A 19,542-nucleotide genomic window follows, 5' to 3' on the forward strand; every position below is an offset into this window, starting at 1 on the left:
TTTGTCCTAGGGTTCTATCCGTCCATGTTTTTTTTTTTATTTTTTTTCTTAATAATTAATTTTAATAACCTTATTATACTTTACCTTCGTTCTTTCTTTCTTTCTTTCCGTCCTTCCTTCCCTCCTTTAGACAACGAATCATCCCAAATTGAGGAGGTGGTCTCTGACAGCAAGATTTAGGATTTTTCCCCATTTACCTCTTTTAGTGAGGGTGTATGTGTATGCTTCTGTGTAAGATTTTGTCTGTATAGCTTTGCTTCCAACATTTGTCCTAAGGTTCTTTCCGTCCCTTTTTTTTTTTTTCTAAATAAGAATTTTTTAATTCAATAACTTTATTATACTTTATTTTATTTTTACTGTATCTTCTTTCTTTCTGTCTTTTTTCCTTCTTTCCCTCCTTCCTTCCTTCCTCCCTCCCTCCCTCCTTTCTTTCCTTCTTGCCTTCTTTCCTTCTTTGCTTCTTTCTTTCTTCCTTCCTTCCTACCCTCCTTTCCTTCTTTCTTTCCTCATACTTCTACTAATTCCCTCTACTTTTTCTCCCTTTTATCCTGAGCCTGTGGATGAAAAGCTTTTGGTGCTCCAGCCAGGAGGCAGGGCTCTGCCTCTGAGGTAGGACAGCCAACTTCAGGACACTGATCAACAAGAGACCTCCCAGCTCCACATAATATCAAACGGCGAAAATCCCCCAGAGACCTCCATCTTAACACCAGCACCCAGCTTCACTCAACGACCAGCAAGCCACAGTGCTGGAAAACCTATGCCAAACAACTAGCAAAACAGGAACACAACCCCACCCATTAGCAGAGAGGCTGCCTAAAATAATAATAAGGCCACAGACACCCCCAAACACACCACCAGACGTGAACCTGCCCACTAGAGAGACAAGATCCAGCCTCATCCACCACAACACAGGCACTAGTCCCCTCCACCAGGAAGCCTACACAACCCACTGAACCAACCTTAGCCACTGGAGACAGACATCAAAAACAGGAGGAACTACAAACCTGCAGCCTGCAAAAAGGAGACCCCAAACACAGTAAGATAAGCAAAATGAGAAGACAGAAAAACACACAGCAGATAAAGGAGCAAGATAAAAACGCACCAGACCTAACAAATGAAGAGGAAATAGGCAGTCTACCTGAAAGAGAATTCAGAATAATGATAGTAAGGTTGATCCGAAATCTTGGAGATAGAATGGACAATAGAATGGACAGAATGCAAGAATCAGTTAACAAGGACCTAGAAGAAATAAAGATGAAACAAGCAACGATGAACAACACAATAAATGAAATTAAAAGTACTCTAGATGGGATCAATAGCAGAATAACTGAGGCAGAAGAACGGATAAGTGACCTGGAAGATAAAATAGTGGAAATAACTACTGCAGAGCAGAATAAAGAAAAAAGAATGAAAAGAACTGAGGACAGTCTCAGAGACCTCTGGGACAACATTAAACGCACCAACATTCGAATTATAGGGGTTCCAGAAGAAGAAGAGAAAAAGAAAGGGACTGAGAAAATATTTGAAGAGATTATAGTTGAAAACTTCCCTAATATGGGAAAGGAAATAGTTAATCAAGTCCAGGAAGCACAGAGAGTCCCATACAAGATAAATACAAGGAGAAATACGCCAAGACACATATTAATCAAACTGTCAAAAATTAAATACAAAGAAAGCATATTAAAAGCAGCAAGGGAAAAACAACAAATAACACATAAGGGAATCCCCATAAGGTTAACAGCTGATCTCTCAGCAAAAACCCTACAAGCCAGAAGGGAGTGGCAGGACATACTGAAAGTGATGAAGGAGAAAAACATGCAGCCAAGACTACTCTACCCAGCAAGGATCTCATGCAGATTTGATGGAGAAATTAAAACCTTTACAGACAAGCAAAAGCTGAGAGAGTTCAGCACCACCAAACCAGCTTTACAACAAATGCTAAAGGATCTTCTCTAGGCAAGAAACACAAGAGAAGGAAAAGACCTATAATAACGAACCCAAAACAATTTAGAAAATGGGAATAGGAACATACATGTCGATAATTACCTTAAATGTAAATGGACTAAATGCTCCCACCAAAAGACACAGATTAGCTGAATGGATACAAAAACAAGACCCTTATATATGCTGTCTACAAGAGACCCACTTCAGACCTAGAGACACATACAGACTGAAAGTATGGGGATGGAAAAAGATATTCCATGCAAATGGAAGCCAAAAGAAAGCTGGAGTAGCAATTCTCATATCAGACAAAATAGACTTTAAAATAAGGACTATTAAAAGAGACAAAGAAGGACACTACATAATGATCAAGGGATCGATCCAAGAAGAAGATATAACAATTGTAAATATTTATGCACCCAACATAGGAGCACCTCAATACATAAGGCAAATAGTAACAGCCATAAAAGGGGAAATCGACAGTAACACATTCATAGTAGGGGACTTAAACACCCCACTTTCACCCATGGACAGATAATCCAAAATGAAAATAAATAAGGAAACACAAGCTTTAAATGATACATTAAACAAGATGGACTTAATTGATATTTATAGGACACTCCATCCAAAAACAACAGAATACACATTTTTCTCAAGTGCTCATGGAACATTCTCCAGGATAGATCATATCTTAGGTCACAAATCAAGCCTTGGTAAATTTAAGAAAATTGAAATTGTATCAAGTATCTTTTCTGACCACAACGCCATGAGACTAGATATCAATTACAGGAAAAGATCTGTAAAAAATACAAACACATGGAGGTTAAACAATACACTACTTAATAATGAAGAGATCACTGAAGAAATCAAAGAGGAAATCAAAAAATACCTAGAAACAAATGACAATGGAGACACAACGACCCAAAACCTGTGGGATGCAGCAAAAGCAGTTCTAAGGGGGAAGTTTATAGCAATACAAGCCCACCTTAAGAAGCAGGAAACATCTCGAATAAACAACCTAACCTTGCACCTCAAGCAATTAGAGAAAGAAGAACAAAAAAACCCCAAAGCTAGCAGAAGGAAAGAAATCATAAAAATCAGATCAGAAATAAATGAAAAAGAAATGAAGGAAACAATAGCAAAGATCAATAAAACTAAAAGCTGGTTCTTTGAGAAGATAAACAAAATAGATAAACCACTAGCCAGACTCATCAAGAAAAAAAGGGAGAAGACTCAAATCAATAGAATTAGAAATGAAAAAGGAGAGGTAACAACTGACACTGCAGAGATAAAAGAGATCATGAGAGATTACTACAAGCAACTCTATGCCAATAAAATGGACAATCTGGAAGAAATGGACAAATTCTTAGAAATGCACAACCTGCCAAGACTGAATCAGGAAGAAATAGAAAATATGAACAGACCAATCACAAGCACTGAAATTGAAACTGTGATTAAAAATCTTCCAACAAAGAAAAGCCCAGGACCAGATGGCTTCACAGGCGAATTCTATCAAACATTTAGAGAAGAGCTAACACCTATCCTTCTCAAACTCTTCCAAAATATAGCAGAGGGAGGACCACCCCCTAACTCCTTCTACGAGGCCACCATCACCTTAATACCAAAACCAGACAAGGATGTCACAAAGAAAGAAAACTACAGGCCAATATCACTGATGAACATAGATGCAAAAATCCTCAACAAAATACTAGCAAACAGAATCCAACAGCACATTAAAAGGATCATACACCATGATCAAGTGGGGTTTATTCCAGGAATGCAAGGATTCTTCAATATACGCAAATCTATCAATGTGATAAACCATATTAACAAATTGAAGGAGAAAAACCATATGATCATCTCAATAGATGCAGAGAAAGCTTTTGACAAAATTCAACACCCATTTATGATAAAAACCCTGCAGAAAGTAGGCATAGAGGGAACTTTCCTCAACATAATAAAGGCCATATATGACAAGCCCACAGCAAACATCATCCTCAGTGGTGAAAAACTGAAAGCATTTCCACTAAGATCAGGAACAAGACAAGGTTGCCCACTCTCACCACTATTATTCAACATTGTTTTGGAAGTTTTAGCCACAGCAATCAGAGAAGAAAAGGAAATAAAAGGAATCCAAATTGGAAAAGAAGAAGTAAAGCTGTCACTGTTTGCAGATGACATGATCCTATACATAGAGAACCCTAAAGATGCTACCAGAAAACTACTAGAGCTAATCAATGAATTTGGTAAAGTGGCAGGATACAAAATTAATGCACAGAAATCTCTGGCATTCCTATATACTAATGATGAAAAATCTGAAAGTGAAATCAAGAAAACACTCCCATTTACCATTGCAACAAAAAGAATAAAATATCTAGGAATAAACCTACCTAAGGAGACAAAAGACCTGTATGCAGAAAATTATGAGACACTGATGAAAGAAATTAAAGATGATATAAATAGATGGAGAGATATACCATGTTCTTGGATTGGAAGAATCAACATTGTGAAAATGACTCTACTACCCAAAGCAATCTATAGATTCAATGCAATCCCTATCAAACTACCACTGGCATTTTTCACAGAACTAGAACAAAAAATTTCACAATTTGTATGGAAACACAAAAGACCCCGAACAGCCAAAGCAATCTTGAGAACGAAAGAAGGAACTGGAGGAATCAGGCTCCCTGACTTCACACTATACTACAAAGCTACAGTCATCAAGACGGTATGGTACTGGCACAAAAACAGAAAGATAGATCAATGGAACAGGATAGAAAGCCCAGAGATAAACCCATGCACATATGGACACCTTATCTTTGATAAAGGTGGCAGTAATGTACAATGGAGAAAGGACAGCCTCTTCAATAAGTGGTGCTGGGAAAACTGGACAGGTACATGTAAAAGTATGAGATTAGATCACTCCCTAACACCATACACAAAAATAAGCTCAAAATGGCTTAAAGACCTATCAAACTCTTAGAGGAAAACATAGGCAGAACACTCTATGACATAAATCAAAGCAAGATCCTTTCTGACCCACCTCCTAGAGTAATGGAAATAAAAACAAAAATAAACAAATGGGACCTAATGAAACTTCAAAGCTTTTGCACAGCAAAGGAAACCATAAACAAGACCAAAAGACAACCCTCAGAATGGGAGAAAATATTTGCAAATGAAGCAACCGGCAAAGGATTAATCTCCAAAATTTACAAGCAGCTCATGCAGCTCAATAACAAGAAAACAAACAACCCAATCCAAAAATGGGCAGAAGACCTAAATAGACATTTCTCCAAAGAAGATATACAGAGTGCCAATAAACACATGAAAGAATGCTCAACATCATTAATCATTAGAGAAATGCAAATCAAAACTACAATGAGATATCATCTCACACCAGTCAGAATGGCCATCATCAAAAAATCTAGAAACAATAAATGCTGGAGAGGGTGTGGAGAAAAGGGAACACTCTTGCACTGCTGGTGGGAATGTGAATTGGTTCAGCCACTATGGAGAACAGTATGGAGGTTCCTTAAAAAACTACAAATAGAACTACCATATGACCCAGCAATCCCACTACTGGGCATATACCCTGAGAAAACCAAAATTCAAAAAGAGTCATGTGCCAAAATGTTCATTGCAACTCTATTTACAATAGCCCGGAGATGGAAACAACCTAAGTGCCCGTCATCGGATGAATGGATAAAGAAGATGTGGCACATATATACAATGGAATATTACTCAGCCATAAAAAGAAACGAAATTGAGCTATTTGTAATGAGGTGGATAGACCTAGAGTCTGTCATACAGAGTGAAGTAAGTCAGAAAGAAAAAGACAAATACCGTATGCTAACACATATATATGGAATTTAAGAAAAAAATGTCATGAAGAACCTAGGGATAAAGCAGGAATAAAGACGCAGACCTACTAGAGAACGGACTTGAGGTTATGGGGAGGGGGAAGGGTGAGCTGTGACAGGGCGAGAGAGAGTCATGGACATATACACACTAACAAGCACAGTAAGGTAGATAGCTAGTGGGAAGCAGCCGCATGGCACAGGGATATTGGCTCGGTGCTTTGTGACAGCCTGGAGGGGTGGGATGGGGAGGGTGGGAGGGAGGGAGACGCAACAGGGAAGACATATGGGAACATATGTTTATGTATGACTGATTCACTTTGTTATAAAGCAGAAACTAACACACCATTGTAAAGCAATTATACCCCAATAAAGATGTTAAAAAAAAAAAAAAAAACCTAGAAACAATAAATGCTGGAGAGGGTGTGGAGAAAAGGGGACACTCTTGCACTGCTGGTGGGAATGTGAATTGTTACAGCCACTATGGAGAACAGTATGGAGGTTCCTTAAAAAACTACAAATAGAACTACCATATGACCCAGCAATCCCACTACTGGGCATATACCCTGAGAAAACCATAATTCAAAAAGAGTCATGGGGCTTCCCTGGTGGCACAGTGGTTGAGAGTCTGCCTGCCGATGCAGGGGACACGGGTTCCTGCCCCAGTACGGGACGATCCCACATGCCGTGGAGCAGCTGGGCCCGTGAGCCATGGCCACTGAGCCTGCGTATCCAGAGCCTGTGCTCCACAACGGGAGAGGCCACAACAGTGAGAGGCCCATGTACAGCAAAAAAAAAAAAAAAAAAAAGAGTCATGTACCAAAATGTTCATTGCAGCTCTATTTACAATAGCCCGGAGATGGAAACAACCTAAGTGTCCATCATTGGATGAATGGATAAAGAAGATGTGGCACATATATACAATGGAATATTACTCATCCATAAAAAGAAACGAAATTGAGGTATCTGTAATGAGGTGGATAGACCTAGAGTCTGTCATACAGAGTGAAGTAAGTCAGAAAGAGAAAGACAAATACCGTATGCTAACACATATATATGGAATTTAAGAAAAAGAAAATGTCATGAAGAACCTAGAGGAAAGACAGGAATAAAGACACAGACCTACTAGAGAATGGACTTGAGGATATGGGAAGGGGGAAGGGTGAGCTGTGACAAAGTGAGAGAGAGGCATGGACATATATACACTACCAAACGTAAGGTAGATAGCTGGTGGGAAGCAGCCGCATAGCACAGGGAGATCAGCTTGGTGCTTTGTGACCGCCTGGAGGGGTGGGATAGGGAGGGTGGGAGGGAGGGAGACACAAGAGGGAAGAGATATGGGAACTGATTCACTTTGTTATAAAGCAGAAACTAACACACCATTGTAAAGCAACTATACCCCAATAAAGATGTTAAAAAAAAATTCATATATAGGGCTTCCCAGGTGGCACAGCGGTTGAGAGTCCACCTGCCGATGCAGGGGACACGGGTTTGTGCCCCGGTCTGGGAAGATCCCACATGCCGCGGAGCGGCTAGGCCCGTGAGCCATGGCCAATGAGCCTGCGCGTCCGGAGCCTGTGCTCCGCAACGGGAGAGGTCACAACAGTGAGAGGCCCGCGTAATGAAAAAAAAAAAAAATTCATATGTTGCAATCCTAATACCCCCATACCTCAGATTTTAATTTTATTTATTTATTTATTTATTTATTTAATTTATTTATTGGCCATAAATGCATGAGTTTATTTCTGGAAACCCAATTGCATTCCACTGATCTATACGTCTATCATTACACCAGTGTCATACTGTTTTATTTTTTTAATAGATCTTTATTGGAGTATAATTGCTTCACAATATTGGTTAGTTTCTGTTGTTTAACAAAGTGAATCAGCCATATGCATACATATTGTCCCCATATCCCCTGCGTCCTGAGCCTCCCTCCACCCTCCCTCTCCCACCCCTCTAGGTCATCACAAAGCACCAAGCTGATCTCCCTGTGCTATGCAGCTGCTTCCCACTAGCTAACTATTTTACATTCGGTAGTGTATATATGTCGATGCTACTTTCACTTCACCCCAGCTTCCCTCTCCCACCCTGTGTCCTCAAGTCCATTCTCTATGACTACATCTTTTATTTCTGCTCTGCAACTAGGTTCATCAATACCAATTTTATTTTTTTTTATGTTCCATACATATGTGTTAGCATATGGTATTTGTGTTTCTCTTTCTGACTTACTTCACTCTTTATGACAGACTCTAGGTCCATCCACCTCACTACAAATAACTCAATTTCATTTCTTTTTATGACTGAGTAATATTCCATTGTATATATGTGACACATCTTCTTTACCCATTCATCTGTTGACGGACATTTAGGTTGGTTCCATGCCCTGGCTATTGGAAATAGTGCTGCAATGAACATTGTGGTACATGTCTCTTTTTGAATTGTGGTTTTATCAGGGTATATGCCCAGTAGTGGGATTGCTGGGTGATATGGCAGTTCTATTTTAGTTTTTTAAAGAAGCTCCATTCTGTTTTCCATGGTGATTGTATCAATTTACATTCCCACAAACAGTGCAGGAGGGTTCCCTTTTTAACCACACCCTTTCCAGCATTTAATTTTTCTAGATTTTTTGATGATGGCCATTCTGACTGGTGTGAGGTGAAACCTCATTGTAGTTTTGATTTCCATTTCTCTAATAATTAGTGACGTTGAGCATTTTTTCATGTGCCTCCTGGCCAGCTGTACATCTTCTTTGGTGAAATGTCTATTTAGGTCTTCCACCCATTTTTTAACTGTATTGTTTTTTTGATATTGAGCTCCATGAGCTGTTTGTATATTTTGGATATTAATCCTTTGTCTGTTGTTTCATTTGTAAATATTTTCTCCCATTCTGAGGGCTGTCTTTTTGTTGTTTATGGTTGCCTTTGCTGTGCAAAAGCTTTGAAGTTTCATTAGGTTCCATTTGTTTGTTTTTGTTTTTATTTCCATTACTCTAGGAGGTGGATCAAAAAAGATCTTGCTGTGATTTATGTCAAAGAGTGTTCTTCCTATGTTTTCCTCTAAGAGTTTTATAGTGTCCGGTCTTACATTTAGGTCTTCAATCCATTTTGAGTTTATTTTTGTGTATGTTGTTAGGGACTGTTCTAATTTCATTCTTTTCCATGTAGCTGTCCAGTTTTCCCAGCTCCAATTATTGAAGAGGCTGTCTTTTCTCCTTTGTATGTTCTTGCCTCCTTTGTCATAAATTAGGTGTCCATATGTGTGTGGGTTTATCTCTGGGCATTCTATCCTGTACTACTGATCTATATCTCTGTTTTCGTGCCAGTACCATACTGTCTTGATTACTGTAGCTCTGTGGTATAATTTGAAGTCGGGGAGGCTGATTCCTCCAACTCCATTTTTTTTCTCAAGATTGCTTTGGCTATTCAGTGTCTTTTGTGTTTCCATACAAATTGTAAAATTTTTTGTTCTAATTCTGTGAAGAATGCCATTGGTAGTTTGATAGGGATTGCACTGAATATGTAGATTGCTTTGGGTGGTATAGTCATTTTCACAACATTGATTCTTCCAATCCAAGAACATGGTATATTTCTCCATCTGTTTATGTCATCTTTGATTTCCTTCATTAGCGTTTCATAGCGTTCTGAGTACAAGTCTTTCGCCTCCTTAGGCAGAGGGAGAAAGACTTAGGCAGGTTTATTCCTAGGTATTTTATTCTTTTTGTTGCAGTGGTAAATGGGAGTGTTTCCTTAGTTTCTCTTTCTGATTTTTCATTGTTGGTGTATAGGAATGCCAGAGATTTCTCTGCATTAATTTTGTATCCTGCAACCTTACCAAATTCATTGATTAGTTCTAGGAGTTTTCTGGGGGCATCTTTAGGATTTTCTATGTATAGTATCATGTCATCTGCAAAGAGTGACAGTTTTACTTCTTCTTTTCCAATTTGTATTACTTTTATTTCTTTTTCTTCTCTGATTGCCATGGATAGGACTTCCAAAACTATGTTAAATAACAAGTTTTTTAACAAATTTTTAACAAGACATCCTTGTCTTGTTCCTGATCTTATTGGAAATGTTTTCAGTTTTTCACCATTGAGTATAATGCTTCCTGTGGGTTTGTCATATATGGCCTTTATTATGTTGAGGTAGGTTCCCTCTATGTGCATTCTCTGGAAAGATTTTATCATAAATGGGTTTTGAATTTTGTTAAAGCTCTTTCTGCATCTATTGAGATGATCATGTGGTTTTTATTCCTTAATTTATTAATGTGGTGTATCACATTGATTGATTTGCATATACTGAAGAATCCATGCATCCCTGTGATAAATCTCACTTGATCATGGTGGATGATCCTTTTAATGTGTTGTTGGATTCTGTTTGCTAGTATTTTGTTCAGGATTTCTGCATCTATGTTCATCAGTCATATTCGTCTGTAATTTTCTTTTTTTGTGACATCTTTTTCTGGTTTGGGTTTCAGGGTGATGGTGGCTTCATAGAATGAATTTGGGAGTGTTTCTCCCTCTGCAATTTTTTGGAAAAGTTTGATAAGGGTCAGTGTTAGCTCTCTCTAAATGTTTCACAGAATTTGCCTGTGAAGCCATCTGGTCCTGGACTTTTGTTTGTTGGAAGATTTTAAATTACGGTTTCAATTTCATTGCTTGTGATAGGTCTATTCATATTTTTTAATTCTTCCTGGTTCGGTCTTGGAAAATTGTACCTTTCCAAGAATTTGTCCACTTCTTCATGGTTGTCTATTTTATTGGCATATAGTTGTTTGTAGTATTCTCTTACAAATCTTTGTATTTCTGCAGTGTCAGTTGTGATTTTTCCTTTTTCATTTCTAATTTTATTGATTTGAGTCCTCTCCCTTTTTTTCTTGATGAGTCTGGCTAAGGGTTTATCAATTTTGTTTATCTTCTCAAAGAACCAGCTTTTAGTTTTATTGATCTTTGCTATTGTTTTCTTCATTACTATTTTATTTCTGCTCTGATCTTTATGATTTCTTTCCTTCTACTGACTTTGGGGTTTCTTTGATCTTCTTTCTCTAGTTGTTTTAGGTGTAGGGGTAGACTGTTTATTTGAGATTTTTCTTGAGGTGAGATTGAATTGCTATAAACTTCCCTCTTAGAACTGCTTTTGCTGCGTCCCATAGATTTTGGGTTGTCGTGTTTTTGTTGTCATTTGTTTCTATGTATCTTTTGATTTCCTCTTTGATTTCTTCAGTCATCTCTTGGTATTTAGTAGCATATTGTTTAGCCTCAATGTGTTTGTGTTTTTTATGTTTTTTTCCCCCTGTAATTTATTTCTAATCTCATAGCGTTGTGGCTGGAAAAGATGCTTGATATGATTTCAATTTTCTTAAATTTACCAAGGCTTGATTTGTGACCCAAGATGTGATCCTGGAGAATGTTCCATGTGCACTTGAGAAGAAAGTGTATTCTGCCACTTTCAGGTGGAATGTTCTACAAATATCAATTAAATCTATCTGGTCTATTGTGTCCTTTAAAGCTTGTTCTTCCTTATTTATTTTCTGTTTGGATGATCTGTCCATTGGTGTAAGTGGGGTGTTAAAGTTCCCTACTATTATTGTGTTACTATCGATTTCTCTTTTCATGGTTGTTGGCATTTGCCTTATGTACTGAGGTGTTCCAGTGTTAGGTGCATAAACATTTATAATTGTTATATCTTCTTCTTGGGTTGATTCTTTGATCATTATGTAGTGTTCCTCCTTATCTCTTGTAACAGTCTTTATTTTAAAGTCTATTTTATCTGATATTAGTATTGCTACTGCAGCTTTCTTTTGATTTCCATTTGCATGGAATATCTTTTTCCATCCCTTCACTTTCAGTCTGTATGTGTCCCTAGGTCTGAAGTGGGTCTCTTGTAGACAGCATATATATGGGTCTTGTTTTTGTATCCATTCAGCCAGTCTTTTCTTTTGGTTGGGGCATTTAATCCATTTACAATCAAGGTTATTATCAATATGTATGTTCCTATTACATTTTCTTAATTGTTTTGGATTTGTTTTTGTGGGTCTTTTTTTTTTTTCTTGTGCTTCCCACCTAGAGAAGTTTCTTTAGCATTTGTTGTAAAGCTGGTTTGGTGGTGCTGAATTCTCTTAGCTTTCACTTGTCTGAAAAGCTTTTGATTTCTTCATTGAATCTGAATGAGATCCTTGCTGGGTAGTGTAATCTTGGTTGTGGGTTTTTCTCTTTCATCACTTTAAGTATATCCTGCCACTCCCTTCTGGCCTGCAGAGTTTCTGCTGAAAAATCTGCTGATAACCTTATGGGTATTCCCTGGTATGTTATTTTTTGCTTTTTCCTTGATGCTCTTAATATTTTTCTTTGTACTTAACTTTATATAGTTTGATTAATATGTCTCAGTGTGTTTCTCCTTGGGTTTATCCTGTATGGGACTCTCTGCACTTCCTGGATTTGGGTGGGTATTTCCTTTCCCATGTTAGGGAAGTTTTCAACTATAATCTCTTCAAATATTTTCTCAGACCCTTACTTTTTCTCTTCTTCTCCTGGGACCCCTATAATTCAAATATTGGTGCATTTAGTATTGTCCCAGAGGTCTCTGAGATTGTCTTCAATTCTTTTCCTTGTTTTTTTTTTATTCTGCTGCTTGGCAGTTATTTCCACCATTTTGTCTTCCAGCTCACTTATTTGTTCTTCTGCCTCCGTTATTCTGTTATTGATTCCTTCTAGTGTATTTTTCATTTCAGTTATTGTGTTGTTCATCTGTATTTGTTCTTTAGTTCTTCTAGATCTTTGTTAAACATTCCTTGTATTTTCTCAATCCATGCCTCCATTCTATTTCCGAGATTCTGGATCATCTTTACTATCATTACTGTGAATTCTTTTTCATGTTGATTGCCTGTTTCCTCTTCATTTATTTGGTCTTGTAGGTTTTTACCTTGCTCCTTCATCTGTCACATATTTTTTTGCCGTCTCATTTTTTTTTATTTTTATGAGTGGGATTGTGTTCCTGTCTTACTGGTTGTTTGACCTGAGGCTTCCAACACTGGAGTTTGTAGACTGTTGAGTAGAGCTGGGTCTTGGTGCTGAGACAAGGACCTCCATGAGACGTCACTCCAGTGAGTATTTCCAGAGGTCTGAGTTTCTCTATTAGTTCAGTGGTTCAGACTCGGAGCTCCCACCACAGAAACTTCCTTCACCTGACCCCCGGCTCATGAACCAAGATCCCCCAAGCTGCGTGAGTGGCAAAAAAAAAAAAAAAAAAAAAAAAAAAAAGGAACAATAACAAAGCAAAAAATTAGGCTAGGAAACTAACAGATATGTTAGAAAGAATACAAAAATATTGAAACAACCAGAAGGTACATCAGCACCACAATAGAAAAAAAAAAAATGTGGAACGCTTCACGAATTTGCGTGTCATGCCTGCACAGGGACCATGCTAATCTTCTCTGTATCATTCCAATTTTAGTAATATGTGCTGCCGAAGTGAGCACTAATTGTATTTATTAAGAGTCCTTAAAGAGGTAACTGAATTGATATGAGTTCATTGGGGTGAGCCCTAATCCAACATGACTGATGTCCTTATAAGAAAAGGAAGTGTGGACATGGACACATACAGAGGGAAGATGATATGAAGACAACAGGGAGAAAACGGCCATCTAATAAGTCAGAGAGAGGCCTGGAACACATCCTTCCCTCAGAAGAAATCAACTCTGCCAATGCCTTAATTGAGGACTTCCAGCCTCTAGAACTGTGAGAAAATAAATTTCAGTTGTTTAAGTCATTAGCTGTGGAACTTTGTTACGGCAGCCCTAGCAAACTAATACACTGCATTTAAATTTTGTAGCCCTTTAGCCATGCTTCAGTTGTTGTTTCCTTCATTTTTCCTAGGGGATTGGAAAAGTCTGCCCATCTTTGACACTCCCACTTTTGCATGGAGGGGATATTATGTGCAAACCAATGGCCTTGGAGATAACTGGTCCCTTAGGCTCACTCCCTCCCAGAGAAGGCAAATTCATCCCAGCCACTGAACTATCTCTTAGGAAAAAAAAAAAGAAAGAAAATATTTCTGTAACGAGGTAATGACCTCTACTGGAAGCTGTGTGGAATTACAGAGATTCCAGTTAGTCTCAAGACTTAGGGAGAAAAAAAAATAGAACAGGTTTAAATGTTAAGAAGTGGTGACCTCAGAGGAATTTCTACGGGAAAACACTGTTACCATCGACCAGTAAATAAATCTAAATTAAAAGAAAGTGTAGCAGAATAAAATAGAAGGAAAACCTTCAAATCATGTGTTGCTTATTGCTGCTGAGGGCAAGGTGGGCGAGAGGGAGGGTCACACCCAGTCAGGGGCATCTCCACACTCACATCCTCTGAAAAATTTCTAGCTCCTTGCTACTCAGAGTGTGCTCTGGGGACCAGCAGCTGAGGTCCCACCCCAGAGTTGTTGAATGAAAATCTAAATTTTTTAACAAGCTTCCCAGATGATCTATAAACGCATTAAAGCTTGAGATGCACTGCAGACTTATTCAGAAAGGTGACATCTTTGTTCTTCTCTGGTAATTCCAGGTGGGAACAGGCAAATCAACCTAAAGAAGGTTCTAAGTTCCTAAGCTCATTTTTCTTCACATTAGTGCGTATTATCCAAATACCCATAAAATGTACAGGTTGAATTAACAAATGTTTAATTAGTCATTTTTTTTAAATTTTTTAATCCTGAAAACAACTAATGACAGCTTGGAACTCTCTGACTTCCAGGGTTTTCCATGGAAATGATGATCCTTCTAGCCCTCCTGTTAATCATCCTGTGTCAGGGAAGCAGGAAGTTTGAATTTTAACTCTTCTTAATGAATGCATTTCACATACCAGAATTACCTCGGCAATTTGCTCAAGAGCTTTAGAAGCCATTACTAGATTGCAGTTCAAATTCATTTCATCTGCTTCCTAAACTGGCCCTATTGTTCATCTTCACACTATTCTAATGCATGGTACCAAGAAACAGCTACTTTTGTTCAACAGGAAAAACAGTTTTTCTTGTAAGTGCACCTAAAACCAGAGTGTATTAATATGTTTAAAACACAGTTTATATCTGGTGGTGTTCTGGTGAATGTTTAATAACCAGCTTTCAAAACAAAGTTGAAGCTATAATTTACAGCACTTGCCAATTGCCATAGTATAAATTCTCCCATCTTGAACAATTTCACGATACCAACATGATCATGAAGTTGGGGAAATATGCACACAGTTGCTTCATGACAGTACAAGCAGGCATCACTATGTATTTCCAAAATACCATCAAATACCTTCCCATTTCCCAGACTACCTTCAAAATACATGTCAGTGCACAGTATATGTGCTGTGCAATTGTACAACTTTAATATATACCAATAGAAAACTACCAGGTTTGGGATAAAATACTAGTTTTATTAATGATGTGATTAATGCTTTTATTATAACAGTAAGATGGTGATATAAAAATTTAATGCTATGAAACTCTCAGGAGCAGAGATTCAAAACAGCTACTCCAAAATTTACTCTAGTAACCTTACCCTTCCCACACTTCCCTGTAGGAGCTGTCTTCTACATAAAGAAGGCTAAGTTTGTATTTAGTGTCCTTGCAACTACCTTAAGGTAGTTCTCCTAGTTATGACAACCCTTCCCACAGTCTTCATTACCAATTACTTTTTGCTGGCAGTTTAAGGCCTTTCAATCTGGGCCAGTCATGCCTCTGGCAGTTTCTGTGCTCCATCTTTAATTTCTCCATCTCACACCAGAAAAACCTGTCTATGTTTTTATTAATTTCCGAGGACCATGATCCACCTCATAAATTAATTCATTAGATTTTCACCATAAATGCCACCATACAATGGAATGACACTGTTATGGGTTTAACTGTACCCTCCCCAAAATGTTAAAGTCTTAACCATCAGTACCTGTGAATGTAACCTTATTTGGTAATAAGGTCTTCACAGATGATCAAGTTAAGATGAAATCATTAGGATGAATCCTTACATAATATGACTTGTATCCTCATAAAAAGGAGAAATTTGGACACAGAGCCAGACATGCCTGGAAAGAAGAACACCTTGATTTCAGACTTCCTAGCCTCCAGAACTGAGACAATAGGTTTCTGTTGTTTAAACCAATCAGTTGATGGCAGACCTAGCAAATTAACACAGTCACAATCAGAAGAGGCATGTCTCAACTAATTTTTTTTTACTCACATCCAACTTGGAGAATTAGTGATACTTTTATTCTTATAAAACTTGACCAGATTCTAGGTTATTCTAATAATTATGTCACTCTCATTCTTTGTATTCTGAGATACTTTCATAATAGGAAGGAAAACAGTAGAGATACAGTTGGGCATCATACACAACACTGACTGCATCAATGAGAAAGAAAAGCACATGTGAACACAACTAGTCATAAGTGTCATGATAGAAAAAGTGGCTGAGAAATGCTACAATATTTGGTACAAAACTATTATCAACTTGCTAATGCAGTTACTAACTCCTACAAAAGGGGACTTAAATATGTAACTAAAGAGACCTCACTTTAACCCATTCCTCTAATGCAGAAATTTCCGAAACTGAAAGCAGGCTGGTGTAGAAGATGTTCAGAGGAAGAAAAACCTACTTGGAATCCTTTGAATTGGTGCTATAGTCAGCCACAAATTCCATCTACATTAAAGGCAAGCTCTGAAAATTAGTTTCTAAACCCAAAGGCACAAAAACAGAAATGTAACTGCTAAAACTCTTATTTATTGAATCATAACATTTTAGATCCTGGAGGGATCTGGGAGCCTCCTATTTTATAAGAAAGAAGTAAAACCTAGAGGTACTTCTCTGAGGTGGTAATTAAAGGGAAAACTCAACCCCATTTCTTAGTTTCTTATATTCTAGTCCCAACTACCAGAAATGAAGTTTATGAACCTGATCATGTCTCTTAGTCACTTCAAGAGCTTTTATAAAAATGTACATTTCCAGGGCCCAAGCTTAAAAATTCAGATTCAAATCCCAAGTTTTGCTCATGGATCTGTACTTAAATTCTTGGGGACTTCAGCCGTGTAGGGAAGTCTGAAACCACTTTTGAAAAAAATTCTGCCCAGAGACCTCTTACCTTTGGTCTGCTTCTCATTTCACTCAGACCCAGCTCTGTGTGATGATTACCACATCTTCTCTAATCCTGAGAAAAATGCTTAGGGTCCTGTAGACCTGCTGATAATACAGGTTCACACTGACTCTGATAATGTAGAAGCTGCTCCCCTTGACTCCTGGGCAAGTCCTTAGTACACAGAATATTTTAGAGCAGAAGAGGAAAAACAAACCTGAAACGTCTTAAAACAACCTTTTCTGAATGCTCTCATTTCATACTCATTTTCTGCTCCTTAATTTGCCCGAGTACATTCAATTTTCAGCCTCACACGAATAGCCATTTTCCCATTCACCAAGGGTAAGATGATTTATGTAGGGTGAGTTGTAATAAGCACAGGTTTCATTTATTTTCTATCATTGCTGTATCTCCTAGGGGAAGAGTTGATTTTAAAACAATAAACCAAAATGAAAAATTTATAAAACTATGGCGAAGTGAATCACAATTAGTTATAAAATTTGATAGTTCAAACTGGGACCTAGGATATCCCAGGGGATGGGGAGACTGAGGAGAACACAGGAGAGAGCTGAATGTAGGAAATTTAGAGGTGTAAATAACTTCGCATTGGTGGTAGTGGTGGTAGAGGTTGTCAACTGCAAGGTGTGTGACTAGAATGAAGCTGAGTCTATATTCTGGGCATCCATCCTGAGCTTTCTCACTCTCACACTTGAAGCTCCCGTGCAACACCAGAGAGGGAGACTGAAACTTCAAAGTTTAAGAGGTATGGTTGTACTGAAGATTTTACCTGTGAAACATCTCTCAAATATTCTTTCCCTTCTTCATCCCAGCTCTATCTCCTTAGGTGAGACCCTCATCAACTCTCTCCTGATGTAGCTCAGGAGCCTCTAACGATTTCCTTGCTTCCAGATTCTTCCATACTCATACCCTTTCAGCAATACTTCTTTCCCATCTGAGCACTTCACCCTCAGTATCTCCAGCTCCCACACCCCACACCCCAGAGATCACAAGGCTTCTGCCGCCTGTTCGGAGATTCCTGCTGTAGAATACAGGTTCAGGCTGAACTCCTGTAGCCTATACAGCCTGCAGTAATGTCAGGGTTTCTATTCCAAACTGGAGATCCCAAGGAGGATCTGGAAGAGTCATATTTTGAAATCTTCCTAGTTGGGCTGTCTCTCCTTTGGAGCCCTATCTATTTGCAAAGGACAAGAAAAAAAAGGGCAATGGGGCTCTTTTGGAATTTGTGCTTCAGAGTCTAGGGTTGACCTTTTTGCCTTTGTTTCCAGCACTGAAACATGAGACCAGTTCGGTTCAGTGGCATACAGCGTGATTAGGACTAAAATCAATTTCATATTCCTTTAGGTCTCCTCAGAAACTGCAATGTGAACCACAATTTTTCTATCTTTTTAATAATGAAATAGATATAGCACATCTTTATATTGACATTTTATGACTTCATATTTCATATTTCGTTATGGAATACTTCCGTAATGAGCAAGGCATCTTCTGACACAGAGGTGTCCTGAACAAATCACCTCTGGACAAATGAATATGAACCTATGGAACTTTAGGTTCAGGTGAAGCATTTGCACAGTCCTGCAGTGTCCCAGTAGAATAGGGATAAACCTTCCAGCCCTCTGGTACTGCTCTCCAAGAAGTGAGAAGGAATCCAGAAGCTTAAGTACATGGTGTCAGAGAAATTCGAGTCACCGAGCTTTCTTTTAGGGATATATATCTACAGAGCCCAAGAGGCATAGACGTACATGTTACCTGTCTTAGAAGATCACAGAAATCTCCTAGATACCTGAATGTGGGAAAATTCGTCCTCATGACTACAGCTTAAGGAAGCCAACACTAGCCAGGCAAGAACTGTGATTTTCCAGCCACCTTGGAGTCCCCCTGGCCATGGTGAAAGCCTAAGTCCCTCACTTCCTTGGCTTTCAAAGAACTTCAGAAAGGAAGAAGGAAGAATTAGAGAGTTCTCGCTGGCTTTTCTTTAGCCTCTACCCCTAGTTACTCCTAAGTGGACAAATACATACAACATAGTGTTGTCCTAAATAAGAACTCAGGAACTGTGGAGTATAAGTCACCATGAAGGCTAGAGAAATCTCAGTAATCTGGTAACTGCTCATCTTAGGGGTACAAACGATTAAAACTAATCACAGTAAGGTGCATGGTGTAGCTCTAGAGTCCAGCATTTTCGTATTTCAACTATTCCTTTGATTCTGTAGCTTTTGTCTCTAACTTTGTGTCACCTCTTTCTGGGCCTGATGTCTTCTCTGTGGTCATTACACCATTGATGTCATAGCTGTGTCTGAAGCTTTCAATCTATGCACAGCTCTTGGAGAAATTTGCTCCTTTAACCCTGCTTATCTTCTGTCCAAGTCTCCGCTAGTGTGCTCCTCTCTGTGGAACTGTTCCCTGGCAGTGTGAGGCCCATCATCTATTCAAAGGCGATGATGTATACAGAGGCACCTGGTGCATATAGGTGCCTAAATATTAGTTCCCTTCTCTCAGGGCTACCAGGGAGGACTCCCCACTCAAGCCTAACTCTTTGAGATGAGACTCCCTGAGGCAATACCTCAGCTTTATTCTCTACCATCAAATATCACCTACAATCCTAATCTATTGATATATCTGTGCATCTGC

General features: G+C 38.5%; 1 long non-coding RNA gene and 1 other non-coding gene across 2 annotated transcripts in view; one reads left to right on the forward strand and one right to left on the reverse strand.

Annotated features, from left to right (window-relative positions):
- The first annotated feature begins 5,478 nt into the window (after positions 1 to 5,478).
- LOC125963989 (uncharacterized) overlaps positions 5,479 to 19,542 on the forward strand; it is a 64,061-nt gene continuing 49,997 nt past the window's right edge. Inside the window, exons 1-2 of the long non-coding RNA XR_007476438.1 lie at positions 5,479 to 5,723; positions 6,775 to 6,877. This is a non-coding gene — a long non-coding RNA (uncharacterized LOC125963989). The remainder of the gene's footprint in view (positions 5,724 to 6,774; positions 6,878 to 19,542) is intronic.
- Positions 13,167 to 13,274, reverse strand: LOC117203429 (U6 spliceosomal RNA). The gene has a single exon (XR_004486180.1). It is a non-coding gene; the product is annotated as a U6 spliceosomal RNA (small nuclear RNA).

The sequence above is a fragment of the Orcinus orca genome, chromosome 3, assembly GCF_937001465.1.
Source record: "Orcinus orca chromosome 3, mOrcOrc1.1, whole genome shotgun sequence".
In the NCBI taxonomy this organism is placed as follows: domain Eukaryota; kingdom Metazoa; phylum Chordata; class Mammalia; order Artiodactyla; family Delphinidae; genus Orcinus; species Orcinus orca.